Below are 20,152 nucleotides of genomic sequence, written 5' to 3'. Positions count from 1 at the left end.
GAACTAAAAATTTCGTAAGTACGATACATCTACAACAAGAGTTATGAGATGATGAAAGCAGAGTACATGTATACGAAAACCGTAATAGAAGTGAGTCGGTCGGCAAGTTACTGTCCATGAACACAGAAACCTACTTGATGAAGCTTACAAAAAGTTTAGAAGTCTTATGAATCTATGTAGATTACAATTATGGCTCACTGTTGCAGATATTCTTCTAATATGACAGTAGCAGATAGAATGTGTTTTTTTCCGATTGCTGTTTTTGTGTATATTACTTTTCGTTTCCCATAACCCTGTCACGCACCACATTTCAGAAATTCAGTCTTCTCATTTCTCCACTTCTACATTGCTGAAGACAACAAACAAACCAAATGCCTACATGTAGGTCCACGAACATCCAAACTGAAGCAGATTTCTACTACATAGTTCTACTTGTTGCGGGATCACAGACTTGTAAAACTTTTTAAATGACTTCCTATTTGCTATTGACTGTGCTATTTATTACAATATCTTCTATTACATTTTCAACCTCACTCTTTGTCCATACATTGGTGCCAACATTGGCACTGACATTGGTCAATAGTTATGGGGCAGCACCCACATGTTGGAGCCAACATTCAGTTGATTTCATATAGAGTTAAGCATATCTCATGGACAAATCACAGCCAGTGCATTTGCAGTTTTTAATGTGAATAGTTGTATTTTGTCATTGCAAAACAAAAAACAAAAACCTGTAAAAAATAGCAGGCAGTGACTGTAACATATACGCAAAAATATTCCGGTCTTAGACAATGTATTGCATTACATTCAGAATAATAATACATGGATTGTAAAATTTAGTTTAAAATGAGTCTTTGTGTGATTTAATACATCCTTTACTGTGTATAAGAATTATTCAACGCAGAAAAATCCCAAAATCAGTTGGAGCTGTGTGTAACTCACAAGTTTCAGGGAAAAGAGTTAAGAGAAAACCATTCTAAAAGGAAGTTAATATAAATATTATGTAGCATACGGATAAATTCGAATTTGGAATAAACTGTGTGTTAGGTGGACCAGATAAGGAAACTCTCACTCGCGAATCGGATACATTATGATCTAACCCACGCAATAAGTCGAATGTACAACGTAGTTGTTTGGTGATCATAAGCTTATAAAATTTAAGAAAACGAGAGTTGCTACTCGTCGCCATATAGCCTAGATGCTGAGTCGCAGATAGGTACAGCAAAAAGACTGTTCCAAATAAAGTTTTTGGCCTGTAAGGCTTTCCTCAAAAATACACACACACACACACACACACACACACACACACACACACACACACACACACACACACACACACACACACTCTAGAATGGCTACAGTTGCCTTAGACTGCAGTTGTGTGTGTGTGTGTGTGTGTGTGTGTGTGTCGGTCGTCTATTTTTGACGAAGGCGAAGGCCTTACTGGCCAAAAGCTGTATTTGGAACAGTCTTTTTCTTGTGCGTATCTGCGACTCAGCATCTCCGCTGTGTGGTGAGTAACAACTTTCCTTTTATAGTATTGTTACATTCCAGCCTGGATTTCCATTGTTTGATTTAAGTTTATGAAATTAATAGTTAAGACACTACCTAGCTAAGTTAGCTTTTTCTTGATTTATATCAATGTCCTTTTCCTGCACCCATCTTCCTTCCACTTCAACCCTTCTGCCAGAAAAAGGAGCCACTGGCTCTTAAAGCTTTCAAACTTTAATATCTTTTATATGTGTGTTCTTCTGTCGCCGCTTGGTGAGTAAGTTTTTTTTATTATATGATTACATTGTTTCTCCTGAATTAGTTTATCATCTTTTTATTACTCAGATCCATACTTTGCAAAATGACTACCTGCATATAAAAAGATACTGAGATTGTGTTTCATTGAGTAATTTGCTCTATTTACTTTGCATACAAAGGGGTCATATTATAATTTGAAGTTGTAATTTAAAACAAGTAACCTTGTGCTCTTAGGAAGTACCTTTCTGTCTGTAATTCATATTTTCTAATGTACAGACATACTTCTTTCAGATTTCCAGGAACCAACAAAAACAATTATTGAGTGAAACTTCCTGACAGATTAAAACTGTGTGCCGAACCGAGACTCGAACTCGGGACCTTTGCCTGTGTGCCGAACCGAGACTCGAACTCTGGACCTTTGCCTTTTGTGGGTAAGTGCTCTACCAACTGAGCTACCCAAGCACGAGTTCGAGTCTCAGTCCGGCACATAGTTTTAATCTGTCAGGAACTCCCATATCAGTGCACACTCCGCTGCATAGTGAAAATCTCATTCTGGAATTATGGGAGTGATGCCAACTGTGACTTTTCAAAAACTGAATCACTGACCCCCCAGGGGCTCACCATTCATTTGCTGTGTATAGGCTGAGCTGGGGATCGGTAAGTGCCATTGGGCAGGCTTCAGTGACCACCATCTGGTGGGGCAGTGGAATGTTGTGTCACAGGGGCTGGGAATCACCTTCTGGGTCTCAAGGACAGTACAGACCTCTTAAAAAGCCTCAAGCTTAAGTTGTGCTGTGTGCCGATGAGTTGAGGTGGAACCTGCCACACGCCAGTTGTATAAGGCTTAGGCAAGCGGGGTCCTGGCTGGGTGGACTGTTTGTTTCCCTAGTGGCTCGGGGATCACTATGGCATCCGTAACTTCTCACACACTTACTCCCAACGGTCTGGGTGGTCTGTTGCGTAGTACTAACACCCAACCTTCAAAGAAAGCCTGGGAGGATAGCCCTCCTGAGCAATTTTCATCAAAGTTCAGGCATTTTATTGTAACAGGTCACGCCCAGCGTCTCAAAATTTCATTCTTGTGATAAGAAGAGAAGATCGTACATTTAAGAAGGTATTATCGCCCTTCTGTATCCAAAAAGGCGTTGATGGTTCGGCTGGATCCTCAGATATGTTAAATGGCTGTGTAATGGCACATTGCTGGTCAAAACAGTGGCATTACAGTAAGTTAACAACCTTCTGAAGTCCAAATATTTGTGTGAGTATCCTATTGTGGTTGAACAGCATCGTAGCCGTAATTACAATCATGGAATGGTTGCATGCAGTGACTTCATGCATAGGACACAAGGGAGTTTAAAGAGGAGTGGGCTGACGAAGGACTCATTGAGGTGAAACATGTAATGCATTGTACGAATGGAACACTGGAAAATCAGATTCGTTTACATTTATGTTTGGTTCACCAGTTTTGCCAAATTAAATTAAAGCTGGCTTTCTAAGACTGAAAGTCGGACCATACTTTCCCAACACTATAAGGTATTTCACATATCAGAAATTCGGATACACTTTTCCAAGGTGTAACGGATAAGTTGCATGTGGTAAATGTTGTATGGCTGCTCATGATGAGAGAACTCCTCTTCATTTGCTGCAGTACTCATGAAGAAACATGCATCTGTAAGTGTTTCCACCCAAATGTTAACTGTGGACCTTGAGCCAAGATTTTCTCTTGAAATTACACTTATGGCAGCAGCAATTCAGGTGGAGCTGTTGCTGTCTCCACGCAAACACCAATAGCAAACACTGCTTTTGCTCCTGCCATCAGTGTGATTTTGGGAGGGCAAATGCAGCACACTGGGTTGACACACTGCCAAGAAGACAGTATTGAGGCAGTTGGATTGTCAGATCGGAAATACTCAGAGGATGACGACTCACCCGTGGTCTTGGAACTCTGCTTTGATGAAACATTGAGTCCACTGAATTCTCGTCCTTCTGAAGTGGGTGCTCCTACAGTCAGAAGGGCAAAGAGAAAACATAAACCTCCCAGATAAATGGCTCTTGTGATTCAATGGAGCATGACTTTGTACAGAACATCTGTGGTGTAGCTGAAAGTGCCGGCAAGGGGGTGGGGGTTTGTGTGTATTGGGGGGGGGGGGGGGTTACAGAACACATGGAGAAGCTGAAACTGTTGGCACAGGAGAGACTCCTTTGTCTGTGTATACAGGAAACACATTTTAAACGTAGCGATACCCCTGTGCCCAGGGAAACGCATTTTAAAAATAGTGATACCCCTGTGCTCTGGGTATACAGCATCCATAAGAAAGATGAGCTCAGTGTAGACAGGGCTGAAGATGATGTGGATATCTTTGTGAATGACACTTACCTCTCCACTTCTGTCTCTCTTGTAACATCTGCCCAGGCAGTTGCTATCTTGGTGAATACTCCATTCACTGTTACAATTTGCAGTGTGCATTGGCCACCCAATAAAACTTTGGCTACAGCATGTCTTTCTGACCTGATTTGACAAGTCCCTTCACTCTTCCTGCTTGTAGGAGTTATTAATGCGCAAAATGTGCTGTTGGGATCTCCATCAACATGCCCCAGGGGTTGGGTTGTCACAAGCCTTATTGTGTCAGAGGCATTATGCCTTCTTAACACTTGTGGTTACACCCACTTTACCACTTTCATGCAGTCATTCTCAGCCATGTTCTCCTGATATTTTAGGTACTGCTCACTGGAAGGTTGTCAATGACTTGTATTCCACTGACTACTTCCCCATCTGTATCCACTTCTCAGATAGAGCTGTCTGTGAAAGGAAGCTGCCAAGGTGGATGGTTAATGGAGTAAATTCGCCACTGGTCAGTCAGGTAGCTGTTTTTGAATGCCGAGATAGTGTCCGGGACTGGATAAATCACATTACTAATGTGATCCATCATGCCACTGTGGCATCTATCCCAAAGTTTTCACAGCAACTTCAGAGGTGACACGTCCCATGGTGAAACAGTGAATGTTGCTCTGTCATCAGGGAGAGACGCATGGCCTCGTAACCTTTCAAATTGTGAGGGCAAAGGCGTGACAGACAATCAGAGGGAACAAGAAGAGGTCTTAGCAATTCTTTCTAGGCTTGATCAATTGTTCCACTAGCTCTTCAAAGGCATGGGAAGCCATAAGGAGGATATCTGACAAATGTGGCATATGACTATAACTGCTGTACAGTCTACATTGTACACCTGAGGACATTGCAAATCCAATGGCACATTACTTAGATTCGATCACTGCCCCTGCAAACCAAGCTCTAGTTTTCTGCACCCATCAGGCAGTGATGCAGAGGGGAGGCTGGAATTTTAATTCCATGAAAACCAAGCACTACAATTGCCCCTTTTCCATAGCTTTGGTGTGTATCGTTTCAGGTCAAGGAGACTGCCCTGGATAAGGATTGAATACCATACAACATGTTACAGTACCTTCACCAGGATGCAAGGGAAATTATCTTGTCCATTTTTAATGGCGTTTGGTTGACTAGGGACTTTCCATTCATGGACGAACTCAATTTTAGTGCCCCTTCTGAAACCAGGGGAGAACCACATGTTGCCCAGTAGTTACCGTAGTGTGCCCCTCACTAGCTGCATGGGAAAGACACTAGAACATATAACCCACCACCGTCTGATTTGGATCCTAGAATTGCGGGACCTACTTAGTTACTCCCAGTGTGAGTATCAGAGGTATCATTCAATTCTTCACAACCTGACCCTGATGAAGGTGAAAATCCAACAATAGTTCCTATGCAAACAGCACCTCATAGATGTCTTCTTTGATCTTGAGAGGATCTGTGATGTTCTTTGGAGGCATCACATCCTGGTAAAGCTTCATAAATGGGGCTTCAGAGGACGTTTACCAATTTTCACATGGTCCTTCTTTACCAGACGATTTTTTTCTTATATCAGGTCAGTGGTGCTCTTCCTGAGCAATGTAAGCAAGAAAATTGTCTCTCTCAAGGATCTGTTTTAAGTGACCTCTGTTCACCATTGTCTTTAATGGTACTATGCCCACAGTTTGTGGACGACTTTGCCACCCTGTGCCCCTATTCCAACTTGCGATGACCATTCGTCAATTGGAACTATGATATGGTGATTGGAAGAATGGGCAGATAGTGCAGGTTTTAAATCTTCCTCAGAGAGATGTGTTTGAGGTAATTTTAATCATTCATGTGACTCTATTAACATGAGGGCACTGTTCTTACTTTTAAAAGTTCAAGGAAGTTTTTTTGTCTCACTTTCGATGAATACCTCACATGCTTACCACATCTGAAGGCTATTAAGGCCAAATGTTTAAAAGCACCGAATATTTTAAAATGCCTCAGCCACAGGTCATGGGAGACAAATCAATCATGTCTGCTTCAGTTTTACAAAGAGTTTGTGCAGTCCTACCTTGACCATGGTTGCACAGTTTATGGCTCAGCTAGATTATCTTATCTTAAGATAATCTATGCTGTTCATCATGAGGGGTTGTTTAGTATCAGGAGCATATAGGACGAGTCTGATTTCTAGCCTCTGCTGAGATTGGTGAACCACCACTTGTCATCTGGCAGTGGGCCCTCATGATGCATCATGTGTACAGCCTGCTCTCCACACCACAATCACTGGCATTCCATACTGTTGCTCGCCCTCCAGTGTAGCAACTATTTAGAAATAGTAGCTCGTGGTGTAGACAACATTTCTGTGCTTCATCGAGGTTGGAGTCGCTCACTGCCCTGGTTAATGTGGAGATCCAGAATTATTTTAGATCTATAAATGTACAAGAAGATTTTTACTCCAGGATATGTTTTTAAATTGATACTGAGTTGGGTAATGCAGTGGTTAGCACACTGGACTCATATTTAGGAGATGATGGTTCAAATCCACATCCAGCCATCCTGATTTAGGTTTTCCACGATTTCCCTAAATTACTTAAAGCAAGTGCCAGGATGGTTCTTTCAAAAGCACTTGGCTGCTTTCCTGCTCCACCTTTTCCTAATCGGAGCTTGTGTTCCATCTCTGATGACCTCGTTGTCGAGGGAACGTTGTACACTAATCGCCTCCTCCTCCTTTAAATCGATGTTCTATATAACTTTAACCAAGCTCTGTGACTGTGTGGTCATTTACACTGATGCATCTAAGCAGGATAATTCCAGTGGTTGTGCTGTGTTATTTCCAGACTGTGTTATCAAGATTCGCTTACCTCGTACAGACACAGTGTATGACACTGAATTATATTTGATCTTGAGGGGGCTGGAGAAGATGTAATGCCTTCCTGCAAATTCCTCATCTGCACTGACTCCCTTAAGTGCCCTAGCTGAAAAGTATCTCAACTGATCCGCAGCACCCTTTTCCACTTGCACTTGAGACACAGCATTGTGCGTCTGTGGGAGGAGGACCAGTTACGGTTCGAGAACTATGGGCTGAGGCTCGTGAAACTAACAATACGTCTGTGGCATTCCTCCTCCTGGCCACTGCAGTGGGAGCAGCATTTCTTCATGTGGTCACTGCAGTGGGAGGCAGCAATACTTTTAATGCAACTCTATATAGGATGCAGTCTTCTGACGCATGAATTCCTTCTTCAGTGGAAAGATCCCCCAGTATGGAGTGCTTGGGATGTACACATTTCTGTAAACCACATTATAACAGAATGTGTTTTATACCATGCCATGAAGCTGGAACCCACTTACCAGATGACCTGCCGTCTATTTTTGGTGTGATGAATCGAATGTGGTTCGAATTTTAAGGTACTTGTACACACAGTTCCATCCTCCACTATTTTAGATGTTGGGTGGTTATAGTCTATGTATTTTACTCACACACTGCCTTTAAGCACACATTTTTTTCTGGTTTGTCTGGCAGTGAAGTGAGAGCATCCCAGGATGGCTGCAGATTACATTTTCTAATTTACATTTTGTTGCATGCTTCTAACAATCCAAAACCGCACTTGTATTCTGTTAATTGTGAAAGGGCACTGTTGACCGTGCTGTTGAGCACCCTAAACATACCACTACCACCACCACTGCAACCATGAATCACTTACTAGTACTTTATAATACTCATAGAAAATAAAATACAGTTCACCATACCTTCCATTCAGCAACTAAATTTTTTGTCATAATGAATACTTATGCTCTGATATTTCGAAAACATTAAAGTATAGTGCAAGCCTCTGTCAGGATTCTTTGACACCACAACATTCTCAAAATATCATATAGCTTAGGGTACGCGGAAAAAAACTTAGATGAAACAAGCTTTATTGCACAAGTAAACAAAACCATCAAGGTACACAGAAACAGCACATAGCATATATACAGAATGTAAATTCAAATATATACACCAATATTCAATCATCTCTTTAGATATGTGTGTGTATTTACAGTCTGAGAAGGTATGGTTCCGAAAAGAGATTCAGCAATTACATAACTGTTTGGTCACCATGCGTCTGCAGTGGCATTGCAATTTTTGTGATTCATCATACCAGCATTCCACAGATGTATTTCTTGCTGGTAAAGTTCCAAAAACTCAAGAACTTGCATGTTACTCCACTATTCCTGAGACACTGTGTTTTCAAATATCTGACCTGCAAGTACAAGCAACAAACAAACTTGTGTTTTGAAATGACAACCGGAGAAACAGTGTTGATGCCAGTGTGAGTTCAAAGTGTTGGTTGGTTCCAAGTTCTTTCATTATCTACTACTGAGTGAGGTGATGCAGTGGTTAGCACACTAGACTCGCACTCAGGAGGACAGCAGTTGAAACCTGCGTCTGGCCATCCTGGTTTAGCTTCTCCGTGATTTCCTAAATCACTCCATGCAAATGACAGAATAGTTCCTCTGAAAGGGCATGGCTGACAGACATCCTTCCCTAATCCAACGGGACTGATGACCATGCTGTTTGGTCCCCCCCCCCCCCCCCCCCAAATCAACCAACCAACACATTTGATTGACACTGTTTGTGCCAGTGTTGGCCCCAATTTGTGGACCCAGCCTAGCTCATTTTCTAGTGATTACACATGCTTAAAACCCAGTAGTAGTCAACATTAATACTGCTGTATTTCCCACCTGAAAATGACCAAGTCAAAATTTCAGTAGTGGGTATTGTAAGAAACAGTGCAATCAGTGGTGAATATGAAGTCATTTAAAATAATATTGTTTCACTTCTCAAATTACATTACTTGATATCTTTCCAAAATGCTTCCTATAAATATGACTTTTCCATTTGCCCTCCCCATATCTGATTTCATATATTCTTCCTGTTGTATATGGCTTTGTACTGTTGTCTCAAAATATTTGAATTATGGAAAACTAGCGACCTAACCCGGCTTTGCAGGTGCAGCACTAATTCTCTATGACCATACAACTTGACTGAGTGAGGTGATGCAGTGGTTAGCGCATTGAACTCACATGTGGGTGGATGACAGTTCAAACCCACATCCGGCTATACTGATTTATGTTTCCCATGATTTCTCTAAATTGCTTTAGGCAAAAGCTGGGATGGTTTCTTTGAAAAGGCATGGCTGATTTCCTTCTCCTTCCCTCCCTAATCTGAGCTTGTGCTCCATCTCTAATGACTTTGTTGTTGACAGATCGTTAAATACTGATCTCTTTGTACTCCTCTGGACAGATGTATGGTACAGCAATAATGTTGTTTATGGGTCATTGCATAGATTTATTAATAAAAACCAGAGAACAACATTAGGTGACTGAATATGATCACTCTCAAATAATAAATGATATAAGTAGTGCATGCCAGGAAGGTTTTCAGGAGGTATGAATGTTACCCACTCCATACTAAATTGGTATTTGGAATGACATCTTTTGGTAACGATGAGCACACTTCTGTTTACGACACAAGTAAATGTTCAGTATATCATGGTTTTGTTAGTTTATGAGATATGTCTCTTAATTTGTAGCATGTCATATATCGGAGGTTGGCTGTGTTAATTGTGTCCAAAGGCCAGAAATGAACTGAAATTTTATAAAATCCACACATAATGTAGATGTTTAACCAGTGGCAGCACTTCCCTTGTAACGTTTAGTACGCGTCGTTTCATTGTAGAAACTCACTACCAACATTCTTTGTCACAGACCCTTAGTGAGATACTTTTTTGCTCTGCCACACAAAGAATTGGGTCCTCATCTAGGATTGAAGGAAAGTAGAAAGCTGGAAGTTTAGTTATGTGACGCACTCCTGGAAAAACTTTCTTTATGCAAATGAAGTAGTTTTTTGGAAAATGCATAACTTTTTGCAAACAGTTACAGAGAAACCATTTTGGTAAAAAAAGTCGATTCTTTCACATTTTATAGCCTTCCATCATAGCTTGAGGATGAAGCAATTATCTCTTCATTATTGGTCATATTTATTACAATACTTCGTAGTGAAATAAGTCAATGCCCATTGTTGAAAGAATTTGCCCTAAATTGTGAGTGTGAATTGTGATTGCTAATCTGGGAAAGCACAAATTGGCTACGTAAGCTTGTCTTTTTTTCAAAATGCGTTCCTGAACCTTGTGTAGAAGTCTTTCAAAATCTTGTGTAGTCTTCTACAAGGAATTTCTGAATCCCATTCCATCCTCTATGTTTAGGGTATCAAGAAGATTGTGTCCACGTATATTTCCTTTCTCCATACGTAAAGGTATGTTAGCAACGAGTGCACTGCACTGAACACTTTCTGACTATTGTAGGCACATCAAATAAAGCGGAGTGCATGAACTCAGTTTGATGGGGCTGTGTCGTGCTGCACAGAGCTGTGCTTCCATGGAGTCCTGCCATTCACCAATAGATGGCAATGGCATTGTTTTCACAGCAGCAATGGATTTTAATTCATCATAGTTCAGTTAATTAGCATGAAATATTTATAAATTGTATACACAAACCTTGCTCCTGAATCAGTCATACCTATTAAAGAAACCTGTATCAGAACCCCTACAGTAGTTCCGGAGATTAGTCTGAACATACAGATAGAAATCGCGGGAGCTCACTTCAGTTTAAATGTGTGTAGATAGAAGAAGAATGTTTAGTATAGATTCCACCAGGTCTTGGTACCTTTTTTGAGTAGTCTGATTCTTAAAAGCAAACAATGGAAAATCCAGGATAGAATGATGACAGTATTATCAAAAGGATAGTTGTCAATCTCTCTCATTTTTGCTTGTCTGTGGCAGTTGAATATTGGCACAGTAGTAATGTCATGTTGGGACACATTGGTAAATGCAGAAGTTAATGTTTTGGCTTTCTGTCTACCCCAACACAAGACTAATCCATGATTGGGTAGATGGCCAGATCTTTCTAGGGTTTTCTGCTACATCTCTCGCAACAATCTATTTGTGGTAATTATTGTTGCTGTCATACATACCCCTTCTTACAAATGCAGTAGTTGCTGTTAAGTATTTTCTATAAGTTTCCCTGCAGTCTCTTTTTCAGAGAGACTGTAGTAGTCTCTGTTTTCACAACATTCTCCAAAGGAAGGAAGTTTAGGGGTTAACATCCCATCAGAGAAGGGATCGTTAGAGATGTTAACATGCACAGTACTATTATACTAAGGTGAGTATTCGACATCTGTCATTATTTGGTATGTATTTACCTAGACCGTGGTTTATAATGTCTCTAAGCTTTAACCACAGTTGTTCTGTGTTTTTCAGGGCAACAAAATGTTTACAATTTGTATTTTAAGTAAGTTCTTAGTGACTGTGTCATTAGTTGTACCAAACACAAATACTTTCCTACGTATTTTTTTCCCCTTGGTGACTACCGTATTTACTCGAATTTAAGCCGCACTCGAATCTAAGCCGCACCTGAAAAATGGGACTCGCAATCGAGGAAAAAAAAAATTTCCCGAATCTAAGCCACACCTGAAATCTGAGACTCGAAATTCAAGGGGAGAGAAAAGTTTTAGGCCGCACTTCCAAATCGAAACAAAGTTGGTCCATTGTAATATGAGACACAATTTAGGTCAAATGAATGATGATACAGCTATAGTAGTTTGGTTCGAGTCATAAGCTTAGCAGTTAAGCTTTACCAGGTAGCCGTTGCTAAGCGTCAGGCGCTCCGTCCGTATTTATACGGATACCCTTCCTTTTTCACGTGCTTCGTCTGGTTTGAATTGATTGATTATTTTTCTTTGATCTGATAAGTGCCGTTCTCTTTGTTATAGGTGTTTACGTCACTCAAAGCTGAAAATGCATTACTGTACTGTGTCATGCATTGTTTGTCGCATTCAGATAATGAGTGTTTACGACCTGTCGCCGCTCGCGGCATTGCTTGCTTTTGTGCGCGCTACCACCGCTTACATTTTTTTTTAAAAAAAGAGAGGAATCGTCTCATTAGGCAAAACAACTGCAAGAGACTGCTATTTGTTGTTACTTACACTGCTGCTTTCTTTGATAATAATCAACAAGAACCAAATAATAGACTGCGTACGATAGAAGATGTTCTGAACGAGAGTTTAGCAAAAATTTTTCTCTGTTTGAAAGTCTTTGCAGGCGCCTCTTTAGTACATTACACTCTGCACAGAAATTAGAGTTATCTTAGATTAAAAAATCTAGTCAATTGTCGTGCTTCAATTCTGACTGTATCACTATTCGGCATAAGAATAATACGAATATAAACATGACATGATATGTATTTTCGTCCACGTTTGCTGTTGTCTCACTCTAGTTTTGTAGTTTATTAGGCAGACAGGATTTAAATGAGATAGCAGCAAACACGGAAGAATACATGGGAAAATGTTTATATTCGTATTATTATTATAGTGAAGAGAATACTGCATGTGATTCACAATTCATAAAAGTTCCTATTAGCAACCATCTCTTCTCACAGGTAGGAAAAAATTCAGAACGCAGAGTAGGCCATATTGACAAACATCCCAATCAGTCTTGCCAGTCGGATTTTCGTAGTGCATTGAAATGCTGCTACATTCGAAGTTGAACAATACGGAATTTTTTTTTTACTTCGTTGAATAATGTATGAAAACGCAGTGGTCGAAACTCAGGGCGGAGAAAAAAGGCTCGTCTTCGACCTTTTTTCTTTAAAATTTATTTACTGACGCAGAAGTTTTGGTGCCAGTGTTTATCTTTGTGCCTGCGAAACGCTACATATATTCGACGACAGAAGTTAGTTGTGGCGGCACCTACCAACATTTTTCAGAACTTCCGCTTTGCACTCGATTCTAAGCCGCAGGCGGTTTTTTGGATTACAAAAACCGGAAAAAAAGTGCGGCTTAGATTCGAGTAAATACGGTGCAATCCCTGTAATAACATCATAGTTACTAATCACAGTCTCTTTTGTGACTCTCTCAGAAAGATAAGGTTTGTTTGTACCAGGAGATGCTAAACATCCATTTCGTGAGTGAGTTGTTGGACTAATTGTTTGAGGCAGTTGCCTAATAATGAATTCATTATTACTTCGCAATACTGTCCTTACAAGGCTGTTAGTCACCGTGTGCTAAACCTGTGTTATTGAATTTAGGCTATCTTGAAATAACTCTAATAATACTGTATCTAAATTTGGCAGATAGTAGATTCATCAGTGTTTCTTTTGGAGGGGGGTTTGTTATGGTGGAGAGAGAGAGAGACACTACCGTTTGGGAAAGAAATGAGAGTGAGTTCTTAGGCTTGGCAGTGAACACTCTTAACAGTTAATAGCTAATATTTAAAATGTACACATCATATATACTGCCCGCACATCCAGGAATGATCTGTCATGGATGGTTTTATAACTCACCCCCCATTTGCATAAGCAAGGGCTATTCATCTGATCTTTTTACAGAACCCATCAAGTCTCTAGTTTGGACCCTCCACTGGACACTGAACCTGATTACCATGACCATTCCTTGCAATAATGGTGCTAATAGATAGCTGTACTGAACCACCACTTTCTCCATTGTCTACAAAGAACCAAGGATACACTCTGATCTTAGACAACAGATATTGGTGGTGATGAGGTGAGCCATTGTCTGCATCATACTGTAACCTGTGATCTCAGTTACTCCAGGGACAGCTTCTACCACTTGATGGATGATTCCTCCTAAGATATACGCAAGGTGCACAATTGATTCATTTTCCTCCTGTGACACTGTTTCCCTAAGAGTAAAATCAGATACCTAACATTCAAGTTGCCTTAATAGTAAAGCCCCTTCTGCCCTCTCCATGGGTGCTTGGACCCATCAACAGTAGAGAGAGTGCTGTTCGGGCAAGAGAGACAAAGCCCAAAGGCTGCCACATTATCAGCATTAGAAGTATTGGGTCTAGGATTTCTGTCATTTTCCAGATAAAAATTTTCTCCAGATCTGACTACAAGAACACAAAGATAATAACAAAAACTCAACATTTTATTACTTAAAGAAGGCTGGTACAGGAAAACACTTCCCATGGAGCGACTAGACTCTTAGTCTGAGACACACAAGCTGAATGTCAGTGGACCGGGCCCAACTCTACAAATCATTGGCTGGCCAGTAGAGTGCACTACAGAGACTGTGCATGCATCTTACAGTGGGGGCCTCTATCTGCTGGCGCTAGTGTCTTGCTACTTCTGTGGCACTCCTGGATCATGGGTGTGGAATCTTACATGGGTCACTCCTTGCCCCCTAGTGGCAGAGCATTGCTAATTCCCTAAACGTGGAGTGGATGGCTGCAGTGTGGAGATGGTTCTCACACCCATTGAGGCCTTGGAGGCGATTAGGAGAGCAACTCCTGGTCAATGGAAACCTCAGAACAGGGGCAAAAGTGCCTGGTTCGAGAAGCGCCCCAGTACTTCCCCTGTATGGGAGCAAAAGATGATGGGACCAGCAATGAGCAGTCCTAGCCGGAATCCATGGCGATGTCTGGTGGCAGTGGGGAAGTTGGAGGCAACCCCACTGCAGACTGAGACGACACAGGAGACATCGATCTGGCAAGGAGCTTGTCCATCAGCTGGAGGGGTACCAGAATAGCTGCAAGAGGCTGCAAAGTCGAAGGCTCATCTGGTGGCACAGATGTAGGCAAAAATTGGCGCAGCCGGGATTTGGTGGGTGGGTGCCCTCCCAGACTCGAGCTTATTTTGATGGTAGCAAACCTCCTGGTATCCTGTCTGCTGAGTGTAGACACAGCAGCCACTGTGACGCTCAATGGTTGCCGGTAACCAGTGTGTGTGCCAACCAAGTCCGCGCACCCAGACTGCTGTCACTGGCGGGAAAAGCGATACAGTGGAACATGAATTTGGGCGAGAACCTGGATGGAGGAGGTGGAGCAGCGTCCACAGCTGATGGCCACGGAGAAGCTCAGCATTAGGACAGGAACCAATAGGAGTCGTACAGTAGGCCATCAGAAAGAACAACAATGCCTCCTCGGCAGGAAAATCCTGCTGATAGTTTTTCTATTGGGCCCTAAAGGTGTGAACCATGCAGCCAGCCTCCCCATTGAATTGGTGGTGAAAGGGAGGTGAGTGAACATTACAAATGCTTGACCACACACAGAAATCATGTAATTCCTGGGACAGGAACTGAGGTTTATTGCTGGAAACGAGAGTAACCAGGAGACCTTCCACAGAAAATTTTTTTTTGAAAGAGCCTGAATAGTAACTTCGGTAGTAACCAAGGAGCACTGGATCGCATAAATGAGGAACATGAAAATGTGTCAGTGACAATCAGCTAAAACACGCATTCAGAAATGGACCCGCAAAATCCACGTGGATGTGTTCCCAGGGTTGGGTTGCTGTAGTCCATGGGGAAACAAAGCCTTCGGAGCCGCTTTTTGACTAGCGCACTGGGGACATGCAGCCACCAAATGCTCCAGTTCCCACTCAAGGCCGGGCAGTACACATGCCTGTGAGCCAAGGCTTTGGTGCAAGAAATACTCCAGTGGCCCTCAAGCAACAGCTCTAAGACCTCCTGCCGCAAACTCCCAGATATGATGATCCCTGGAAGTTGTGTCAACCAGGGAGAGGATGACGACTACATCTAAGACTGAGAGACGATGGCGCAAGACAAAATATTTATGAAGCAGAGTGGAAGCACGGCCCGGAGGATGAGACAATTGACCCTCCTGGATGAAGTGGATGATCTGCTTGATGCCGGGATCAGATACTGTGGCCCTTGCAAGCCGGGTACTAGTGATCGGAAAGCCGTCTACAGCTTGGCGGGAGGCAAGATCCAAGTAGAGCTCCTCTCTATAAAACTTGGGGTCTGGACAGATGGGTAGTCTGGATAAAGTGTCTGCATGGGGGGAAAATGAATGTCATAGTGGTATTTGGAGAGGAACAGTGCCCATCGATGTAACCTGTGGGTTGCCTTATTGGGGACCCGGGCGGATGGACTGAATAACGAAAATACAGCTTATGGTCCGCAATAAGTTGGAATTTGGTGCCATACAAGAATACATGAAACCTGGTGAGCACATACACAATGGCCAGAGTCTTCTTCTTGATATAGGAGTAATAGACTTGTGCTGGACTGAGAGTTTTGGATGGAAATACCAGTGACTGCTCCAAGCCATCTGCATTCCAATGAGCAGTGACCACCACCATGCATTACTGCGAGGCATCTGTAGCTAAAATGAGTGGTTTGCTAGACTCAAAAGTAGCTAGACACAGCACTGACCTGAGTTGGTCCTTCAATATGGGAAAGGCCTGGTTGCACATTGAAGAGGAAGGAAGTGCCCTTGTGAAGAAGGAGGTAGAAAGGCCGCACAAAGGCGGATGCCCCAGGATGGCGGATGCCCGAGGAATGAACCAATGGTAATAGGCAAGTCTACCCAAGAAAGCATGCAGTTAGTATGACGAAGAGCAACAAGTCAGGTCCATAATGGCCTTGAGCAGACTCGCAAGTGGTTGGGTATCCTGCCGTGATATGTTGTAGCCCAGATACTCAAGAAAGGGTTGGAAAAATTTAGACTTCTGTAGACTGCATAGATTGTATTGCAGACACAGGACCCAAACTTTTTCAAAAACAGCCTGGAGATTGTGCAGGTGGTTGCTTGTAGTATGTCTGGTAACAATGATGTCATCCAGGTGATTGAAACACTGTAGAATAGTATACATGACCCTATTAAGAACAATGATACACATGGACTCCTTATCAGAGGGTAACTGGTGATATGCTTCAGAAAGATCAAGTTTGGCACAGGATTGACCACCTGCTAAGCATATGAACAGCTCTTTCAAACATGGCAACGGATGTGTGTTGGCCACAAACTGTGAATTCACAGCGACCTTACAGTCACTGCAAGTTCACAATTTACCAGAGCATTTCATAACGATAACAGGGGGTGTAGCCTATTAGCTAGAAGAAATGCGAACCACAACCCAAGAGATGCAAGCCGGTCCAGCTCCACCTTGACTTTGGAGTGGAGAGCTAAAAAAATCTAGCCCCAGCCAACTGTCAACTGTGTGCACCCTAGGCCTTTCACAAAAAATGTCCTGAAATTCGGAGCACAGAGCTTCCAATGATAGAGAGAGGATGTCAGCAGATACAAACTGTATGGAGTCCATGATTGAAAAGCCAAAGGTTTGAAAGGCATCAAACCCGAAATTGTTTTCTAAACTAGCATAGTGAACAACAATAAAAGTGATTGGCCGAGTTACTGATCTATAGGTAACATCAGCTGTGAATTGTCAAAGCAAGACAATTTGCTTTTTACCTTATTTCTGTAAGTGCCTGTTTACTGGTGACAGCAGAGAAGAATCAAGGTCTGAATATGTTTGGGCATTAAGCAGAGAAACTGCCATGCCGGTGTCCACATGCAGGTGCAACTGTCACAAGAGAACCAAAACCTTGATAAAAATCTTGTTGGATGACTGATCAGGAATCAGGTCTAATGATGACACTTCCTGGAAATCCATATCCGTGTCATCTGATATTGCGTTCTGCGCTGTTGTTTGGCAGAGTACTACATGTGGCCATTTCTCTGACATGACAAATGGCTCAGTGCTGGGGATGCTTTTATCTATCATGTTGGGAGTAACAAGATGTACACAACGGCAACAGGGAATGGCGGCTGGAATGCTGTTTCCTTGCTGTGAGCAAGCCGCCGGATGGGCCGGCTTGCACCACCGCTATGTCACCCTCCCTGGATGCAGGTGGGCTATGCTACACTGCCGTCACATCACTCCATGCATCCAGCTGTGAGATCTCATATGACTGGACAATGAACAACACCTCTTCAATGGAAGGGTTTTCTAATTGGAAGGCTTGTTTCTGGACTTCTTTATCCAAGGTGGAGCAGATTATGACTTCATGAACCATGTTGTCTGCTTATGACACTTTTGACTTGGACATGACAAAATGGCACATGCAACTAAGGCTGTAGAGAGTTGCGGCTCAGACACGATAAGACTGATGGGACTGTTTCCTCCATTAGCAGAATTCAACCCCAGCAGCCACAATGTGCATGCTGTAATGGTAATAGGAAAACAACAATGAGCATAAATTGTCAAAAGACAATGAAGAAAGTTCCTGTGATGAGGCCAACAGCTGCAACATCTGATACAAGGTGAAATCCATGACAAAAACACTGCATGACATACCTCTGCATTCGTCACATGGAAGGCCTGAAATGATGCTGTAGGCAGTGTTCATATGTATGCCAATATTCTACTGCCTCATCAAACAGAAGGAACAGCGGAGGAAACATAACCAGATGCAAAGGTGAAAAGAGCAACCCTGGCACAGCCTGTCACACAGCTGTAAGTAGTTCTGTCTGCTGTTACACCAATTTTTGAAGCAGAGCTTCCACGTCACAACAAGTAAAATGTCGCAGCCTAGTGTGAAAAGCAACTGCACAACAAAACACGTGAAAAACAATCCTACTTGTCTCCAGTGTGTTCTGGCTTCAGGAACACACCGATAATTACAAACACAACACTTTATTATTTCAAGAAGACTGCCACAGGAAAACACTTGTCATGGAATGGCTGCACTACTAGTCGGAGACACACATGGCGAATGTCAACATATGTCTGAGAACGACGTGGACCGGGTCCAACTCTATAAGCTATTGGCCAGCTGGTAGAGTGCACTATGAAGATGCTACATGCGCATCCAAGTGTGTGTGTGGGGGGGGGGGGGGGGGGAGGCCTCTGCCTCTGCTACTTCTGTGGCGCACCGTACAGGTGTCTGCCCAGATTTTGGATGTGGAATCTTATTTGGGTCACTACAGACACAACCCATCAGATTCGACCAGGTGATTATTTCGTCTTCAGTTGGATTCATTGGAGATCACATCATGTTAGGAGACTTGTTATGACACAACAGGGGATTGCCTTGCCACTTCACAGTGGTATGATTCGCAGGATCCTCTTGAAGCCAGTCAACAGTTCCTAATTCAGTTTCCAGACTATAGAACAGAAATACACATGAGAAATTTCACAAAATGAAATAACAACTTTTCTTATTATTTCTGCTTAAGAGAGAAAATTAGACTTTAACTTTCATTTGTCTGTTAGGCTTACTCTTTTATGAACAGTTCAGAGTCTCTTTTACAATTCCACCACCCCTCCCTCACATCCAGCTCTCTCATTTCGTCCCCTCAGATAATAGTGAGTTAACCCTGATGCTGCAAAAATAATATAAAATGCATTTTCTGCTGTTCTTTGAATTTTTGAAGTGTCAATAAAAATGAATGTTGGCATAATGGTAGGTGAATGATTCTTTTACATGCTAGAATGAATGGTCCCTCTCTTCACTTCATGGATTAGGTTTCTGCATCTGTTCTGAGCATGTTTTATGTATATTTCTACATAGAAAGGTTGCCATTGTAGTCTTCAGCCTGAAGACTGGTTTGATTCATCTTTTACCCTCAGCATTTCCATCCATCACGAAAGTGAAGATTCCTTAATGTGTCAGGATGTGTCCTATCAAATGATCCCTCCTTTTAGTCAATTTGTGTCATTGCAATACATTTCTTTTTTCCTCACATTCATTCAGTACTTCCTCATTAGTTACTGTATTGACCCATCTAATCTTCAGCATTCTACTGTAGCACCACTCTTCAAAAGCTTCTACTCTCTTCTTATTGAAGTGCTTATCGTCAACATTTCCCTTCCATACAAGGGTATTCCCCAGACCAATACCTTCAGAAAAGACTTTGTAACATTTAAAATTACATTCAATGTTAACAGCTACTTCATTTTCAGAAATGCTCTTTTAGATGTTGGGAGTTTACATTTCATATTCTCTTCACTTTGACCATTGGCATTACCAATATCTAATTGACCTTAAATATCTCTGTGGTGGAATACCTCCAGATATTGGTACAACTGCATTAACAGACCACGGTGCAATAACTTTGAGATGTAGTGTGAGGCATTGATAGTCAGTTACGTCTCTTGTTTTACCATTGTTGCTTTTGAAGATATACACCTCTATGAATTTATATCAATTGCGCAGCTCTTATTATGTGTTGTAAATGCTACTTTGTTTCTAGA

General features: G+C 42.0%; 1 protein-coding gene across 1 annotated transcript in view; it reads left to right on the top strand.

Annotated features, from left to right (window-relative positions):
- Positions 1-20,152, top strand: part of LOC124805301 (RNA-binding protein NOB1) — a 58,752-nt gene that overhangs the window by 24,302 nt on the left and 14,298 nt on the right. The gene's annotated exons all lie outside the window — the stretch shown is intronic.

This window comes from Schistocerca piceifrons, chromosome 7 (assembly GCF_021461385.2).
Source record: "Schistocerca piceifrons isolate TAMUIC-IGC-003096 chromosome 7, iqSchPice1.1, whole genome shotgun sequence".
NCBI classification, from domain to species: domain Eukaryota; kingdom Metazoa; phylum Arthropoda; class Insecta; order Orthoptera; family Acrididae; genus Schistocerca; species Schistocerca piceifrons.
Note: the sequence above shows the minus strand (reverse complement) of the source record. Positions and strands in the feature narration are given on the sequence as shown.